The sequence below is a fragment of the Varroa jacobsoni genome, unplaced genomic scaffold (genome assembly GCF_002532875.2).
Source record: "Varroa jacobsoni isolate VJ856 unplaced genomic scaffold, vjacob_1.0 scaffold_389, whole genome shotgun sequence".
NCBI classification, from domain to species: domain Eukaryota; kingdom Metazoa; phylum Arthropoda; class Arachnida; order Mesostigmata; family Varroidae; genus Varroa; species Varroa jacobsoni.
In genome coordinates this window covers 361208-378796 of record NW_019213291.1, presented here as the reverse complement: position 1 = coordinate 378796, position 17589 = coordinate 361208, and the positions used below count along the sequence as shown (strand labels likewise).

Genomic DNA, 17589 nt, shown 5'->3' with positions numbered 1-17589 from the left:
CAGTGGCTGCGTCGAGTTGAGATCTAGTTCCCGGCTAGCGTTCGAGTAAGCAGTCGACGTAATCCAATAGGTGAAAGCGAGGTATAGGGCACGTGAGCCATGGCACCGTAGCAATGACCATGTGGTAGGTGGACAGAGAGCCGCGGTAACGTTGCCGAGTGCTTTACGAATATGTAGCACTAAATATGACCTCGCTCGGTTTTACCTTCAGGATTCTCCCGCAGATTCGCCCAGTTGTCGTCATTCAGCTCTCGTTTCAGGGTCGGCAATGAATTTAGTCCACCCGCGCAATGTTAAAATGTATCCGCGCATCCTTAACTTAAGATAGTTATGCCCATGTAAGCAGATTGTTATATATGAATTTTGTTGGTTGTCCTTACAATTTAGCTAGTTGATTGTCATTATTGGTTATCCTATCGATAAGCGTATTTGGATAAAGCAGCTATTGCACTGCATGTATTAGAGGCGTTTCGTTATGTGAGTTAGCCAACGTTATACGGAGAACATGCACTATAGCCATAGCTCAGCAATTCTGATCTTCAATACTTTCGGTGTTCGTTCACAACGGATAAATTTGTAAACGGAAAGATATAGGCTGGTTTGCATGTGGTAGTTCAACAGGATAGCAAACATTTCATATGAAATCGTCTTAACTTTAAGCTTACTATATGTTAGAATTGGTCGGCGCTCAAAATGACCTTTGTGGTTATATTGGTTTTATTATTTAAAGACTGAGAAATATAGTAAGCTGTAGAAGTATTATGTCAGCGTAAGAACACTGTGACTAAGGTGACAGCGAAAGAGGACCAGCCAGGGTCCTTATCAGCGAACCATACATGGTGTTTTCCTTGACTGATTACGCAAAACAGACATTTCGCTTCATATAGTATTATCATAGGCAGCAGCATCATCATTTGGAAAATTTCCACGGCTATATCTAGCAGCTAATTGTTCCTTGTTTGCAGCATCGTGTTCAAAGCATAGGAGATGGGGGTCAAATTTTGCTGGGTAGTGCTAAGTCTACCCTTACTCTAAGTTTCCTCTACGCACAGATGCGTTTACGTGCCAAATCGCTACCATTTCTTTACGGTAGAGCTATGTGACGCTTACCCAGAATACTATCGTTCGTGTCTATCTATTTAATTTTGATTTTTTGCTAGAAACCTTCATTTTGGGCAAAGATAGGGTAAATACGAAACGTGCTCGGCTTGTCGCGGTTTACTTATAGCCCAAGAAATGTTTCAGATTAATTGGAATTTCTATTTCACATGGTGATAAGAGTTCATACGCCCAAGAGAGCTCCTAGACTGTTACTCAGCGACATGCGTCGGGCTGCGGGGAAAAATAGGTCAGTTAGAGTTGCGGCTAATCGCGCATTGTGCCGCTTTCCGTCAATGCCGTTTCTGCATTCTATCGAAATGACTGAGAACATACCTAGAAATAGCTTTGAATGTCACCGCCAAAGTGTATATTGCGGTAACGTGACCTAATATAATGTTGGTTGTTCTGATCGACGGACCAATCGAATGAGTAAGCTCATGGTATCACAGACATTTTCGAATCCAGGACATCGTCCTTGTTGTGTGTCGTTTATTTTGAATTTAAGCATTTTTCACCAGTCAAGTGCTACGCTGATCACTCTGATTAGGGCCACCGATGCGGATTAAGGACTAGCTTAAACGTTTGTAGTGAGCAATTTGCCTCAATGTGTAGGTGATCATTCAAACAACGGCCACCTTACCGTAGCCATAACACGGTAATAGCTCTATTTCAACAGAAAATTTAGCTGTTTATCGTGAGGAGACATTGACGCTGAAAAATCTATTGTCCGAATAGCCTTAATGACTTCAAAGACCGTGTGCTCGATGGCAGAAAGTAGACGTGGAGAGCCACACCGAACTTTATTCAGATAGCGCCAAAAGTAGCTTTAAGCGCATATTGTAACGAAGGAACGGACGGTTTCCGGGAACGGCAACGGCAAAAATTGATTGAAATAGACGAAACGAGATGTCAATATTAAAAGAACCGTACACGGATGGTTATTACTGGACAGAGACACTGCCAGGTACTGGAAATATAATAGCTTTACACTACTAACTGGTTAGAGTCACTCTGTCACTCAATGGGCGCATCGTTCAGTCGTTTAACATTCTCATATGAGCGTAAAAAACAATACTTTGTCATAGAGCGCAACTTACTTCGTTTATATCAGATAGATTTTTTCGGCTGACACATTGCTTTACCTAAAATTAAGTTCGCGTTGCTATTTGTACGGGGATGCAGGAAGATCGATCTGCTACATGGCCCTCGAAAGCCGCTATTATAAAACTCGCATCCTATTATATTATTATGTACCAAATAGATGTTCGTTGAAATGCCGTTAGCTGTATGATGTTTCAAGCACATATCACCCGACGGCGGCAGGTAGAAAAAAATGTTCTAAAATGAATCATGTCCCTAGTTTTTGCTCTACGACCATCACCTTTTCCTGATTATGGCTACTTGAGCCACGGGCCTATTACAACATTAAGGTGGGCTGCTTCGTTAATAGGACAGCTGGCTTTACAAATCATCTGTTTGACAAATCGGTTGCTGCCTATTTCTCGCACGTTCTGCTTTCCCTAAGAGCGTCGACACATATTCGCTCTTTAACACATCCTCAGCAGAACAGAGCAGCGGAAAGACTAAGACCACAACATTCAAGCTAAGGTTCTAGCTACCAAACGCTTTCGTGTCAAAGAAGAACACGAAAGACTGCCGCCACTATCGAGAACAGCCGTTATCACAGAAACAACTAAGAGGAAAAAGCGCAGAAGCATTGCTTTACCGGATAGCATGGCTCAGCCTACCTAGGTTTAAAATTAAGCAGACACAATCGGCTGTTATATAATAGAGAATTAAGACAGCGAGATCGTGGCTAACTTCTATAGCTAAGTGATAGATAACTTACTAGGCAAATAAAGGTATAACACATTGGTCGTAGAGAAACCACTAACTATTACCTTATTGTGCATATTTTCTTTTCGTTATCAAATAATGGCTTCTCTTAGAAGACCGACTTTAACCGGTCTTCGCTAGTCCCTGTTACAAAAAATTCAGAATGAGTTTTTCTCTTTGAAACGGAAAAGTGAGATATGTTTGCGGAATCCGCTTCATCTATTATGTGGTATATTTATTCCTAATTTTTTTTTGCATAATTTTCGTAGCAGATCGTTCATTGACAACATCTGCTGCATTGAAAGATGCATATTTTCCAAGGGTACCGACTAACACGAAGAACCAAACTTTTCATAAACGTTTTTTGCTTCGAAAATCTCAACAGAGCCTCTATTTCGATAGATAACTTTTACGTAAACCTAATATTAACTATATTGCCCGATCTGCAGGCACAGATAACGATGAAATACTAGCTGTGAAACTCCTTACCAGAAGCCTTAACTTGAATCATCAATTGGATTCTACTAGAACCTGCACGGATCGCCATTGACAATCACGGCACAATTATTGGTCGACAAATATCATTCGTAAAAAACGACCGTCAGCAGCTTACGCATTGCAACGACGGCAGATATTGCATGGCATGATATTGAGCCTATCTCGTGTCCTTCTCTACTTGAGTGTTAACTCGTAGGGAATTTCTACTTGTTTGCTATTCCGACCCATTTCAACATCAGACACGTCAAAATTTCCGCCACTAACCTAGCAATCTACGATAAAGCGATGTAATTATTTGTTGTTCTCGCATTAGCTGTCGGCGTTATCTTTTCCACATCTGTTCTGTGCCTCTGTACATAATGTCGCCACTAGACAAGAACAATCTGCATTTTCGTGCTTTATTCGTCACTGCTGCCATTGTCTTCTAATGAATAGAACCTCCTCAAGAAATGTACAAGCGCCTGCTAGTAGGATGTGCACGCGCTGCCCCATTGATGCCGTCCTTCCTCAAGCCTTCTCATATTATAGGTTCGGACACTTCGACAATGAGATGTTAGCTGCGTAATAGCTTTGTTGGTTTGTGTCCTTTTCGAGCTCATTTAAAACGGGACTATTGCTGTCTACCACCGTGCTCAATGTATCCATTGCCTAGATTATTCTGGAAAGAGCAAAAGCCTTTACTGAAACTAGAATTTAACAAAGGCCCTGAAAGCATCTAAAAAAATAACCAGTGTAAGACAAGGGTCACACTTGTACCAAGGATAAAACAGAATCTGAGTTACTGACGGGTTCATTTGATGCATGCTATTTCGCACATCCTTAGATATTTATTTGTCCTAGTAGGATAATAGACTCCGCTAAACTCATTTAGCTAATAATATTTCGATCTTTATGTGTTTGTATAATATGTCCTATCTTTGAGTTGAACCTAAAGACGACGGCGAACGATCTGGACCTTTTTGGGACCATAAACCCGTACGATGGGAGATTCACTTCGAATTTTGATGAAGATATCTTCTTTTAATTCACACTATCTTTTCGAAGTGTAAATGTTCCATATTATTAGATTATTAATGAAAGCATAATTTAAGATGATGCATTTTATGTAGTATACGTGCGTCACAAGTATTTCGGTGTCATTGCGAGCATTCATTGACGGCCATTAATCCCACCCGTGGAAATCATCTAAAAGGACTCGGCGTAGTTCTATTGATTGTACGACAACGAACGGCGAATTATCACCAAAATTCTAGTCGTGTTAGTGTAGATACAAACAGTATGCCAATCTTTTTCTATATTAGGCGGGCGTCTCTGTTTGATCAGCGTGTGAGCATCGATGTTGTTTGTAGCCTCTCGCGTGCTGTAACCATTCCAAAAGACGAAGGTTACTTTCGCTAGAGGTTTCAGAGTTGGAACCCCTTTCACATCCAAAGATCTTCGTGTACTTGGGCTTTACGTGTTCACTTAGTTTACTTGACAATGGAGCTGGGTACTTTGCCGAAGCAGCTATTATTATAACTAAGAAGTTTCTTTATGCTGCAAGAATGTGCAGAAGCTCTTACACTCATAGCGTGACCTAAGCTCACATCGTTTTAAAGCCCGTGTGTTCAAAGAAAAAATCAAGGAAAGTTGACCTGGTCCAATAGCGCAGACTTTCTTAAACAGGAGCTGAAGATAAGGATAGATTTATGTTGTGGAATGTTCAAAGAGAGAACGGCTGTAAGGTCCGCGCCTTTTCAGATTCACAAGTAGTGTATCTTCTATGAACTAGCCACTATCACTAGACGATTGTGACGGACCACATCTTTATTGAACGAACGAACGTAATCACTTAGCGTTGTGGTGACTGTAATTTACTCTGACCTGTGAAATTTTGCTAGCAGGAAAAGGTCTAGCACCTAAGATTGCATTGGAAATAGAGAAATCGTTCGACGATACGTTCTAGCAACTTTGCTAGCTAGCAAAATACGATTAAAGCGATAACTATATACGGAATTGAAGGCCATTGCACCGTATGTCAGCAGTTGTAAAAATCAGCTGCAGCTATCCAGTCTAGTATATGTGTATGAGCCAAATTCTGTTCGGGCATTTCAAGAGCTTACTGCAAAGGGATTCTATATGGGAATATTTTTCTTGGTTACCCGTTGGCATGGAGCGCCTCTCAACTTCTAACGGTGAAGTTTCTTTAGTAATAACTACTGCAGTCGTGTGATGCGTACAAATGGTTTCATAGCTTCCAAACAAGGAAACGACAGGTTATATTAAAGCGGAAAAAATAAAGCATATATTAGCGGTTATAGAGTGAGTGCCATTTGAAGTTAGTGGTAGTTGCCAACCGATTGACCATATTCATATAAGATAGGAAGAAGAGCTATCCTGATACAGGATCGATAGCAGAAAAAGATCCTTTACAACAATCTTTTTTTTTTTCTAGTTAAATATCGAGCAAACGCTAACTTGGATAACTTACAAGATTTACAGAGAATTACAAGAAATACAGTGAAGTAATGATTGTAGACTGCGACTCTGTTTAGTTGGTTAAATTTAGTCTAAACACTGACAATATATAATCGCTGTCCAACTGCGCAAATTGATGCTGTTAAATAGAAATAAATGTTTCTACTTTAAATAGAGATTTTATCGATCCGATGAATTTTGACAGGCCTTGGCCTGAGATTGTTTCATGTCCAGCTCAGTCCTTGCGGAATCCCTTCGTATTACAAGCGTTTAAATCGAAACAGTGCCGTATGCAGACAGACGTTCTAAATAAAAAGGCAGATATCCCAAAATAAACTTGTCAATGAATTGCTTCCGTCCTTCACTAGCCGAGGGAACCATCCGAAGCGGCGCAAGACGGTCGCGAAAAGGTAAATGCATTAATCCTTCTAGCAAGGCTAAATATAAACACACAAATAAACATCTCTCAAAATTCGCTGAGAAGCGAATTTTTTTTTTTTTAGTTAGTTAACATGACACGTAAGTGCATATAAACACTCGTAGAGACCGAGGCGAGAGGGAATCCTCCTATTGGATTCCTCTTTTGGTAAATCTGCTACTTCACTTAACTAGGGTGTTTCTTGCCGCTCCGAAGTTAAAGGTACCTCATTTGATGAGCCAGAAGCTATACCGTAAATTTAATACGCATAAGCCATTGTTTTAATGAATTAATTCTTATTACTATAGCCCATGAAACACGGCGGACCATAATAGACACAGGAAAAACATGGGCCCTCGTATATTTACAGTGGTAGTATATAAAGGTACGAGCCTTATGTATTGCTGCTGCTATTATTACCTAGCCTATATTCTCTAGTTTCCTAGCTGTTGTTCCTCGCAACGTTAACTTAAAACGGATAGGTAACGGTTTTTTCGTCAACGTTTCTCGCACAATGCGATAAGCATGACCGAACTTTATTGTCGTGCTATCACTTCATTAACTGATTTTTACTGACCAACGGTATCGATAAGTCGAAGTTGTATTTTTGAGAAAGGCAAAACACCGAGAAGCCTGTATACATTGTACGTACGTGCTACTGTGCCATTCAGTTACCTTAGAAATTTATCGTCCAGCTTGGCACGTGGTCCGCACGGAGCCACTCACGTAGCTACCATTCTAGAATAATTTCTTATCGTCCTGATCACGTCTCTCTAATTTCTTAATTACTCTAGATTGCTAATCAATTTTTTGTCATTTTCGCTCTTAGATAAAAGCTTCACCAGCGCTCTCATGAAGGAGGCCTTTGCTAGCTTTTTTAACTATTAGAAACACATTTGCACTCAATGAAGTTAAATAGTCTTAGTTGGTATATCGTGGCCAAACTTTTTCGTTGGAAAAGTTGTAGCGTTAAACACACTAGGCATATCTTACGAATGATTCGAATTATGGTGTTTCTTAGCAGCTTCTCGTACAATGTAACGTATATATAGTGATACGATTTACGACGTTAAGCTAAGTTGAAACCCAGAGATGATCTTAACTTTTAATATGGGATTTTGAAAAATATATTAAATTGCGATATTAACTGAATAAAGCAGCAATAGAAATTAGTAACTTCCACCGTTTTGCTTTGGGTGTACCTCAATTTTATCAAGAGGTACCTCAATTTTATCAAATGTTATTTCTCTCGCTTAACATTACAGCCTTTTTGTTACTGGTCCAGTGCATCAATCGTCAGAGATTTAATCATTGTCAAAAAAACGCTGAAATCATACATCAAATTTTTAAGTACTTCTTTATAGCTCTAAGCTCTCGTCACTTAGGCTGGATTACCGCACTGAATTATTCAAACCTTAAAAAGCGTGTTTTTTCGAGGTTATTTCATACAGGAGGGGCTGAGACAGACGCGCCTCATGAGGTTATACATCTTTAAGAAAGGCTTGTGTACAGTTTATGCTATCTGGGAAACAAGGGCCAGCGACGGGAAACAACTATCTGTGTCCGCACGCCATCATTCGGACGGGAAGCCACGAGGGCTATATGCTCACCATCGTTTAGGATACTGTTCGAAGCTTCCGCAGGAGATGGGTGCTCTTCGTTCTGTCGTGATTTGCGCAATAAAATAAACCCATCATACGTATTTCGTGCTGATAGAACTAAAAAAGAGAAAAATCTTACTCTAGAATCTCATCCGGAGTAATATACTATCCATATTAGTATCCAGATTATTTTCTGTTAGTACGATGTTTATGAAGCCTCCAAAATCTCGTAAAAATGCTTATTTAAAAACTCGAAATTTTTTATCAAAATGTCTTCTCAAGTATAGTTTGTCGGCGTATTTAATGCAGTTTTCCTCATGGGCCTAATGGGGTACAATTTCAATTCCTAACCCCACTATTGATCGGTTGAGGATTTTTTACTGCTAAATTTTTTAAGCCTAAACACTATCAGAACGACAACGATACTGGACACAGACAATTGAGCGAGCAGAAAATGATTCTGAGGCCGCCAATTGGTGGGATTTTCTAGATTTCGACACTGGGAATAACGGAATTATAAAGTCACGTACCACGGCTCGTTGCATAGACATTTCTTGTTGCCCAATATGAACCGCCAGTTCGATCGTTTCACAAGTCAGTAATAAGATAATATCTAAATTTCGGGATACACACAAGCCCTTCGTCGGTGGCTGGATGCGCGGGCAAAACACCGATCGTTGGAAATGTGCAGGTGCAAGTGATTTTCCAGATTTTTAAGAACTGAATAGGGCAGCTTGGTGACTACCTGCAAATAACGGCACTATTTTTGGAAATTAAGGAAACAGTGTAGCGGATCGTATCACCACATGTACCCTTTGTGGGTATCGGAGAAGTTCGACGATCGAGTTAAAATGATCAGGAAGCATTGACCTGCTGTGTTCAAGTCGTAGGTTTTGTTGTTTAATGTATCGGTGGTGCATGCCATTTGCTCCAAAAAAACGTAAATAAATGTTGGTCGCCATTGTACAATCGTCCTCTCTAACGGAGACAGCTGTTTGCGACCGCCAACTTTGTTGAACTTTAATCACTAAGCTCATAAAGCTTAGTGTAATTGAGATTATTTTGTATGTACCGTATTTTATTATTGAACATAACTAAGTCGGATGTTAATATAAGGAAAATTTATCGTCGGAACATTTAATCTAGTTCCTAAAAATCCACTGAACATCCAGATTGTGTATTCGGGCAACGTATGTTTCACAAATCGTGCTCACCTTGGCGATGGATTACGTGAGCGATTCCACATGAACTTACATCCAATTCAAAAGGGAGCCAATACAAGCGTAATTGTCTTTAGGGGATCTCGAATAGTAAATTTCAATTTATTTTTTTAGATGTTCAATTTTTAATTAAGAGATAGGGTTTGCTGGAGCTACAACGCGTTGTGATATACTACCACTGACTTTTCCAAATATAGGTTTTTCTATTTCAAGTCAACGTATGGATATAAGACCATTGTTACTTCAAAAATGTATTCGAGTTTGGCAAGAAATCATTGTCAGCCTATAGTTAATTGTGTATCTTTCGTTCACGTTTACACATCAATGAAGCAAGAAACTACTTTGATCAGCGATTTAGGATTTTGAAGCGCGACGTCTCTAAAGCCATTGAACTTTTTACTTCAGCTAAACTATTTAGTTCATTAAAGAAGTAAACGCTACTACAGCCTAACCCTGTGTAAACGTGGCTTGGCATACTGGAAGATCCTGGGATAGACCTACCCATCATACTTCGATCGAGGGCAACTTGGGATTTGAATTCATGGGTCATATAATTATGGCTGTAACAGACGCCAGTGTTTGACTAAAAAAAGTAAGTGAAACGTACAGAACAACGTAATACCCTAAAACATAGACAATAAATGAATAATCGTAGCTAAATTTGCGGTGAGTGTCAGAAACTGATTAGAACCGAGGACTCTGTATAGGCCTATGTGGACTATAAACCAATGATGTAGCTGCCCTAGATGCTAATACAACCAATCTGATAATACTGAATTATATATGGCTATATAATACAGAAGAATATATGGCTACGAAATAAACTTAGCCTATCGACTTGATACCTCTCAGGTCTAATGTTTTTTTTATTGCAAATATGTAGTAGCCACCCAATAAGATCATGAAATTTCGTGAGTTATCTGTATCCTTTTCACCTCTTTTATGCTGGAAACAGACGGGTAGGACGAAGTAAGACGAATCGTCGAGCGAAGACAGCAATATTCGGGTATTTGATAGAATTTATAGTGCCACAATATCTAGAACACGCTCAACATATTTATCCACCGATTTTTGCCTATCCACTAATGACTGACTGAGATCGCTGTAGTAGTCTTTTTCAAAACAAAATTGGACTCTCAAGCCTTGCGCATGCCTAAGGCCTAGGAAACGGCCCATGCGATAGACAATTATCGTGCGCCGTTGTGCTGTGCCCTATCAATCAGTCAAGATACAAGTTCTAAGCACAGCCTACAACATTGAAGTCTATCATAAAAAAAACCTGTCACATCTAAATTTTCTCGGTTAGTCAAGTTAGCGACATACGTTGTTTGCCTGGAAGCTCAATAAGTAACGTCTTTCATAATAGTTAATCCGATATTGTCATTTGGCTTTCCTTCGAATTTTATTATAACATACATTGTAAAATTTCCTTTTTTGTGAGCTTCCAGTTATTATATTTGTGTATAATATCTTTACCCACGGTGGAGAGTGACCACCTCCAACAACACCAACAACGTAATAATGACGATATCTGTATTGATCTCCATTTCATTATTTTTATAAGGTCATTGTTCATGTACGCTGCAATCTGTTTTTTTTTTTCGGTTTTTATGTCCGGTACATAAGCCGTCAGGCATTACCTCGGGTGGCTGACATTTTCCAGCAAGAAAACAAGTACGTCTATGTTCGGCTTTGGATTTGGACCACGTACCTCACTTGAACTTAGCGGGCAATCACATGAACATCTACCTACCGATATAATGACAACATAACAGTGTATAATCCGCACTACCAGCTGCATAATCTCCGCAGGAGCGATATCCGCAGATATCAGCTATACGGTTTCTATAGGTCTTGTATCTGTTACCTTTACCATCCTACCATCGCTCGTTATTTTAACAGATAGAAGAACCGGCGTCCCCTGATGCTATGTATATAGTCCATTTTGACACCGTCAACGTGCTAGTGCTCTTTTCACTATAATATTTTTTTACTCCAACACCAACAGTTAGTGCGAAATCGTTGGCCGAGCGCCAATTACATTGGACAATCAGCGAAGATCAAATCCTTAATTTGTATTTATCTTCCTATGACACTCTCCCGTTACAGCGCAGAAAAGGGCATTTATTTACGCAGAAAATACAATTTAGCCCAAGCGATCGTCTTTGCCTATGATGATTACACAATAGTATCGAATAAAATTAACGTTTGAAGCTAGATTATTCTGACGGTCCTATTTAAAAAAACTGGTCAAAAAACATCTGGCAGACTTTTTTTTATATTAAAAAAGATCACGCATTTAAAGATAGGGCGAGGGCGACATCACAATAATTGAGGTGACATTTTCTTACAGAATTACTGCATATCGGCTGGACTAAGCACTACTAGTAAAACTTCATATTGGTTTATTTCAGTGTACTGATCCATAATTTGAAAGATTTAATTAATAGTCGTCCTTCAATAATGCTTCGTATTTTTTTTTGCTCTTGAAAATTTATACCACGTATGTGGATGGGAGCTCCTCCAAACTTCTCAGATGATCAGATATCACTTTTCCTAATAAGTGCGAAAGCAAATAACAAAGGAAAGGAACCTTCAAAGACCATTCGTTTGTTTGTATTAGTTATCTATTCCGAGCGTGTTATTACTTGTCCCCAATAAAGCTGTTCACTCAGGTTAATTATTAGTGATTCGTTTAATAGCTGCAAGCGAGGTTATACGCCCCACCTTGAACGTTCATTTTCCACTTACGCTCAGTTGGGGGCACTTTGGTAGAGTTCTGCCCGAATTCTAGCCCAAACAAACCGTATCTCCCAGGGTCCACATAATTGCACTAGACGCATCCTAATGGCCCTTTCCGCTGTAAGTGAATACAAAGAGTTAGGCCCTGTTTGACATTTCTGAGCTAATGATATTTTACCTATCGCACAGTTTCGGAAAATAGTAACAAGCTTTTATCGTAACTATTTACTAGGCCACTCCAACGATTTGCTACGCAGCAAAGTTCGTAATCGTTGACTGTTGTACTAAAAAAATACCGCGTTTCTAAGAGTTGTTCTCGTGAAGCAAGGCCTGGTCTGTAGCATATGTTGAATAGGCCGCGAAGGTATGTTTGTGTATAGCTGCCCTTGGACCTGAGCCAATAATTAGGCAATCAAACAGTGTTCTTCGAATACCTGAAATGTGAAGACAGGCACGAACCTTTTAAGCGTCTCCACCGGATACCGAAACAGGCCGCCGTATAACCAAACAAACACATAGGAAGCTTTTTTAATAATCAAGGCTGTTACATAGTAAAATTGGCAGTCCTAAGTGGAGAAAAAAGCCGTAAGCAGCTTCCTGTGAAATATAAGACAAATGAAGGCCGACGGATTCGTCTGTAGAGAATATCCATAAGAACACACTTGATTTGTATGTATTTGGATACGATCTATTAGATCGTTATATTATTGGTACTTGTTATCGCGAATATAGTCCGATGTCGTCATATAATAGGAAAATAAACATATTAGCGATGCACAAAGTACCGTCAGCTATAGTCAGCGATTGACCTTAACTTTTATTCCAGTCAAATCGGACTCTAACAATACGGACCTTAATTCAACTAATACAATGTAGTGGTGGACTCGTGCTGAACTCGATGTCCATGTACGACTTTTCAACTTCGTCACGCAGAAAGTTACAGCATGGACGGCAGCCCATCACGGGCTGCCGTACACTTCACAAAAAATACACACTGCTTTCAACGTAGAAACTATTAACGATGCACCTTACTGATCCTCTATTAATTTTACTATTACCGTTTAGAATGCATTTGATAATTATTTTGGGGTGATTAGCCAGCCATAAGTGGGGGTCCTGAAATAAGGCTAGACTCTGATATTAAGCGTACGATTGTAGACGTTAAGTATATTATGTCTCTCAAAGGTCTCAAATTTAAAATTCATGGATACCAAGAGCATCACTACAACATTTTTACAAAGCTCAAAGTGACTCGAAAACTACTCGTATGGCTCACGATCGTATATATGACCGTCAACCTGCTTCAACGACGTTGCGTTCTAAGCTCATCTGGAGCTCCAGTAAAAACATTGACAGACCCTAAAAATAGAATATTTTAGCAGTCGGCCAATTGTTTATTTTTCCTCTTTTTATTTTCATATATAGTTATTTACGTATATTATATGATATCGTGTAATGTGTGTTTACGCAATTATAAAATACTCAAATTCTCCATTACCTGCCAAAATTATGATCTGCAGAGTTTGAGGCCACAGTCTAGAGACTATTGAAATGCGAGAATGAATGTTGCAAGCTTCCGTTGAGTAGACCCTTTCTAATCAAGAATAGTACGTCATTTCTGAAGACGGCTGATAGCGTAAATCCTGCAACAAGAATCGTATATATTGGACGACGAAGCTGAATTGTTATGCATTAATCACGTCATAATTTCACTATGTGTTAGCCGACAGAAGCTCTAAATTGGAAAAATTGCATTCCACATGAAGTTACCATGCTAACTCCTTAACATGTTGAAACGTGGCTCGACTATATGCCGTTCTAAGTCTAGCTCTAATTATTGTTAGGACTGGCTTTAACTCTGCTGTCCGTTTGTTGTTTATTTCGAAATATGTCAATCACAACACTAACGAAGAAGTGTTGTTTTAGCTAGCTCTCTCCTCACTATTTGTGCTTATTTTTTAACGACTGTATAAACAACGTGCATTATACTGTGCTGCACGGCACACAGGAGCTGTGGACGCGTGGAATGATATAGATTACTGCCAGAAACTACTAGAGACGGGGCTGACCCCACAAGTTTTACTAATCATGCACTAATGAGTAGATTTCTATTCTAGAAATTATTCTATCGCATGCCTAAGTGACAAAGGTTCCAAAGAAATGGTCTGTCCTGCACCGTTAATAGCAGTTTCGCCAAATTGCTGCAATATATCCACCAGGCTTTCGTTATAGTTTTAACCGCGATTTGCCAGCGATGTAGAATTATAGACCATTATTTACCTGTAAACATCATCTACCTATTGTCCCTATAATAGCGAAAAATTTCAACTAAATTGTTACGTGTCTATTTATAAGCCGTCCACCACGAGTCAATGAAAATATAGAATTGTGGCCCATTTATTGTTATGATCATTTTATTTGAACGACCAATGACTCTACTGTCGTAGAATAGCAAATGGATTCTAATCATTGCTACCGGTGTTTATAACGGATCATCTAAGTAACGTTTTAACGAATTTATTTAAGTTGAACGCCTGCATATACAAGCTTTCACCCACTCAATTTATTCTGCAGCGTCACTTATGTATACGCGAATAGGTCACTGCTTCATGTATATACCCGGAAAGACGCAACAAGAGCCTCTGGCTCCACCAATAGGTTGCTGTGTCCGCGTAATCGAAGGACACGTATCTCATAGTTTTATGAAGCCATGAGGTACTTTTAAATATAATGTATTTTATTTAGCAAGACTCCGCGGTGCTTGTATTACACTTCAAAAAATCAGCGCTATTTCAATTGGCCACATTCTTTCCTTTAGATAGTTTGAAACGGTAACATATGATTAATATTCCCTGTAGATCTCTCAGCTCCCATCATAAATGCATCTCCCAGCTTATGATACAGGTGCCGGCCATTTCGAATAGGATTCATATTTTATGACCAAAATTGTCATACGTTTCCTCCAGCTAATTTTTTGTACATAAATCTTGATTAGGGCCACTAAATTGTGCCTCGTCAAGATAGACTCTGACATTGCTCGGGCATCTTTCAGTTGGATTTTATTCATAACGTTATCGAAACTCTAGCTGTTTCCCCTATATAACTACCTATTGTTTGTTGTGATTTAACCTGATTGTGGAACTCTGAGGTTGTTTGTAAACATCAGCAGTTAAATTAGCCAGCATTTACTTAAGAACAGATATTGTATTCAATATAGTACGTTTATAAACAGTTCGTTCAATTCTAAGTAGCGTTTTTTTCCAGCAATCTAAAACGACCCTTTTTTCTGACAAAGTCTGCTCATTTTTTCTGACAGTATTGCCCAACTCGCCTTTATCATTTAGCATGACGCAAATCCATACGGTTTTCTGGATTGCGTAATGTGCGGTAGCATTGATCCGCCAGCCACGGAAGGGACCTTCTTTTTTACTACGCTGAGAATTCATTTCGTACTTAGAGTCTGCACTGTTGACACCGTTATTCTTCCGCCTCATAGATTTGCTAAAGGAATCCTAGGTAGGCTTAGCAAAGTCTTAGGAACATACCGAGAGGCAACTTTAAAGATTTGTTCGTAGCTGATGGTCGATTCGAACAAATACACTCAGGTTCGCAGGCTCGAAGCTGCCTTAATTGGGCCGGACGTTGGGCTAGTAGTTCACATGTTCATTGTCATCAAAGATACGGTTCTTTTTATCTTTGCTCCTATTTTCCTTCACAGATCGAAACGTAACACGACGTTTACGTTAGTTATGTCAACTAACGACAAACGAGACGACACTTCCCGTTGGATATTACCGAAGTCCAACCGAAGCGAACGAGCAAGATCACGTGTTTGTTTTGTTATTGAGATTAAAAATTTTTTTTCACATATAAAAATATGCTTTGCGCTTAAAAATAAAAACGATCGCCACAACGAATAGTGATTCTTACCACAAATGTATTCATTTAAACACAGAATAATATAATTAATACAGGTTATAAAACCGTTGCTGAAAAACCTTCACGTTGCTATAATAGATGTCACAGATATGGTTTTTCTATTGTTGATGTTACACAATATTTGTCTTGCGAACGTGAAGTACACAATAGATTCTGTTTGATTTTTACCTGCAAAACTCGCTGGAGGGAGCATACGAGGCGCTGCTTACTGAGAATCGTGAAATGAGCTTCGTTGGTGCTGTTTCGAGACTTTGATCATTTTCGATATGATCTTTCTCTCTTCGCTTAGTTTCTCACAAAAGGGACGCTGTCTTCTTGGGTGTCGCTCAGTACGTCGCCATTGTCGTTCATATCTGCCTCGTTCATACGGTACCTGCTTGCTGCTTTTGAGGATCCACTGCTTAAGACCAAAAGAATTAGCAGAGTTCTGCCAGAGCTTGAAAATACAAACAAGAGAAAAATAGTACATTTAGAGTACGGAGCGTAATGCATTTGCTTGTACGGCGTACGCTGCAACCAAGAGCTGTGACTGTACTCGACGCTACTGCTGTAGAGGAAAACTATGTGACAGGGCATTTAGTTGTGAACTCGCGTCTAATGCGCGCTATGAAATGGTCGGCCCCGTCTTGCAGCAAAAAGCGTGTTCCGTAGCACTCTTTGTTATTAAGAATTTGCAGATCCTTATATTTCCCTCTCTACTTTCGGCGATCGCTGCTTAATAGGCGTTTGCGGTGGCGATAATGCTTCCGGTCTAGCTCAATAACCTGCCAGTATCGCCTAAGTCACTAGCTCCGGATAGTTTACGTGCATTGGCGAAAAGCAGGCCACATGTAGAGGGAACACCGACGCCTTTAACGATCAATAACGTAATGGTAAAAACCTAAAACAACGGTAGAAATACAATCTGTTCCTTCGGTCTGCCGATGGAGAATATATCAAAGTGTGCTACAGATAATTTTTCTTTTCAATGTAAAAGTATGTAAAAGATGGCGAGGCAATAACGTGTTTGTCTACTAACTTCAAGATACGTAAGGTGATCTAAATTCGGAAGCGGACATGGACCACTTCGTTCCGCGCTGGGTATTAGTTACCTGAGATAACTTAAAGCCGAAGCATTTAAGAACGAGGTAGGATGCTGCGCGAGGAGAAATAAGTTATAGATGACATCCTGGATTAGTTAACACGTACTGTTAAGATTGTCTTTGCTATAATGTGAATGATTAAACCTATTTTCGCTGATCTTGTTATATGCATAAATAACTAAATAATAAATAGTGCATATGAGGATCGACAGTAGCCTGTTTGTTGGGGAACGGACTAAGATATGTTGTTGCGGAATAAGATAGGTTGTTAAGAAGGTAATGACCCATTCTGTATTATCGTCTCCTTTTTCTATTCTCTTTCTGACTAATACTTAGGTGTAGCCGACACTAATCCTTCAAAACTACTGCCATAATTTGGTTCGAATGAGACATTTTGAACTTTAAAAATGGGTATGCTGGATGAAAAAAAAAATAGCTTTTTCAACACTTCTTGATTTATCCGTTGCCGAGGTCAGAGAACTGCTAAATCATCTCTTGACAGTTGTAACCTGTACTGCAAAGATCCCGTCGCCGAGAGTAGTACTCACCTCTGTAATTCGTATTTTAGACAAAATGTTCTTATCTTAACGAGACGTTGACGACAAGAGAGTAAATAGAGATTTTTCCAATTGTACATAATACCTGAGGCAATTTTTTCTCAACGATCTAAGCTAATTTCTGTGTAGTGGTAAAAC

General features: G+C 39.4%; 1 protein-coding gene and 1 long non-coding RNA gene across 8 annotated transcripts in view; one reads left to right on the top strand and one right to left on the bottom strand.

Moving 5' to 3' along the window:
- Positions 1-17589, top strand: part of LOC111259969 (glycine receptor subunit alpha-2) — a 122554-nt gene that overhangs the window by 38028 nt on the left and 66937 nt on the right. The window lies entirely within an intron of this gene.
- Positions 9990-17485, bottom strand: LOC111259974 (uncharacterized). Its single transcript, XR_002679970.2, has 3 exons — positions 15981-17485; positions 13372-13516; positions 9990-12307 (listed from the first exon to the last, which is right to left on the bottom strand). It is a non-coding gene; the product is annotated as an uncharacterized LOC111259974 (long non-coding RNA).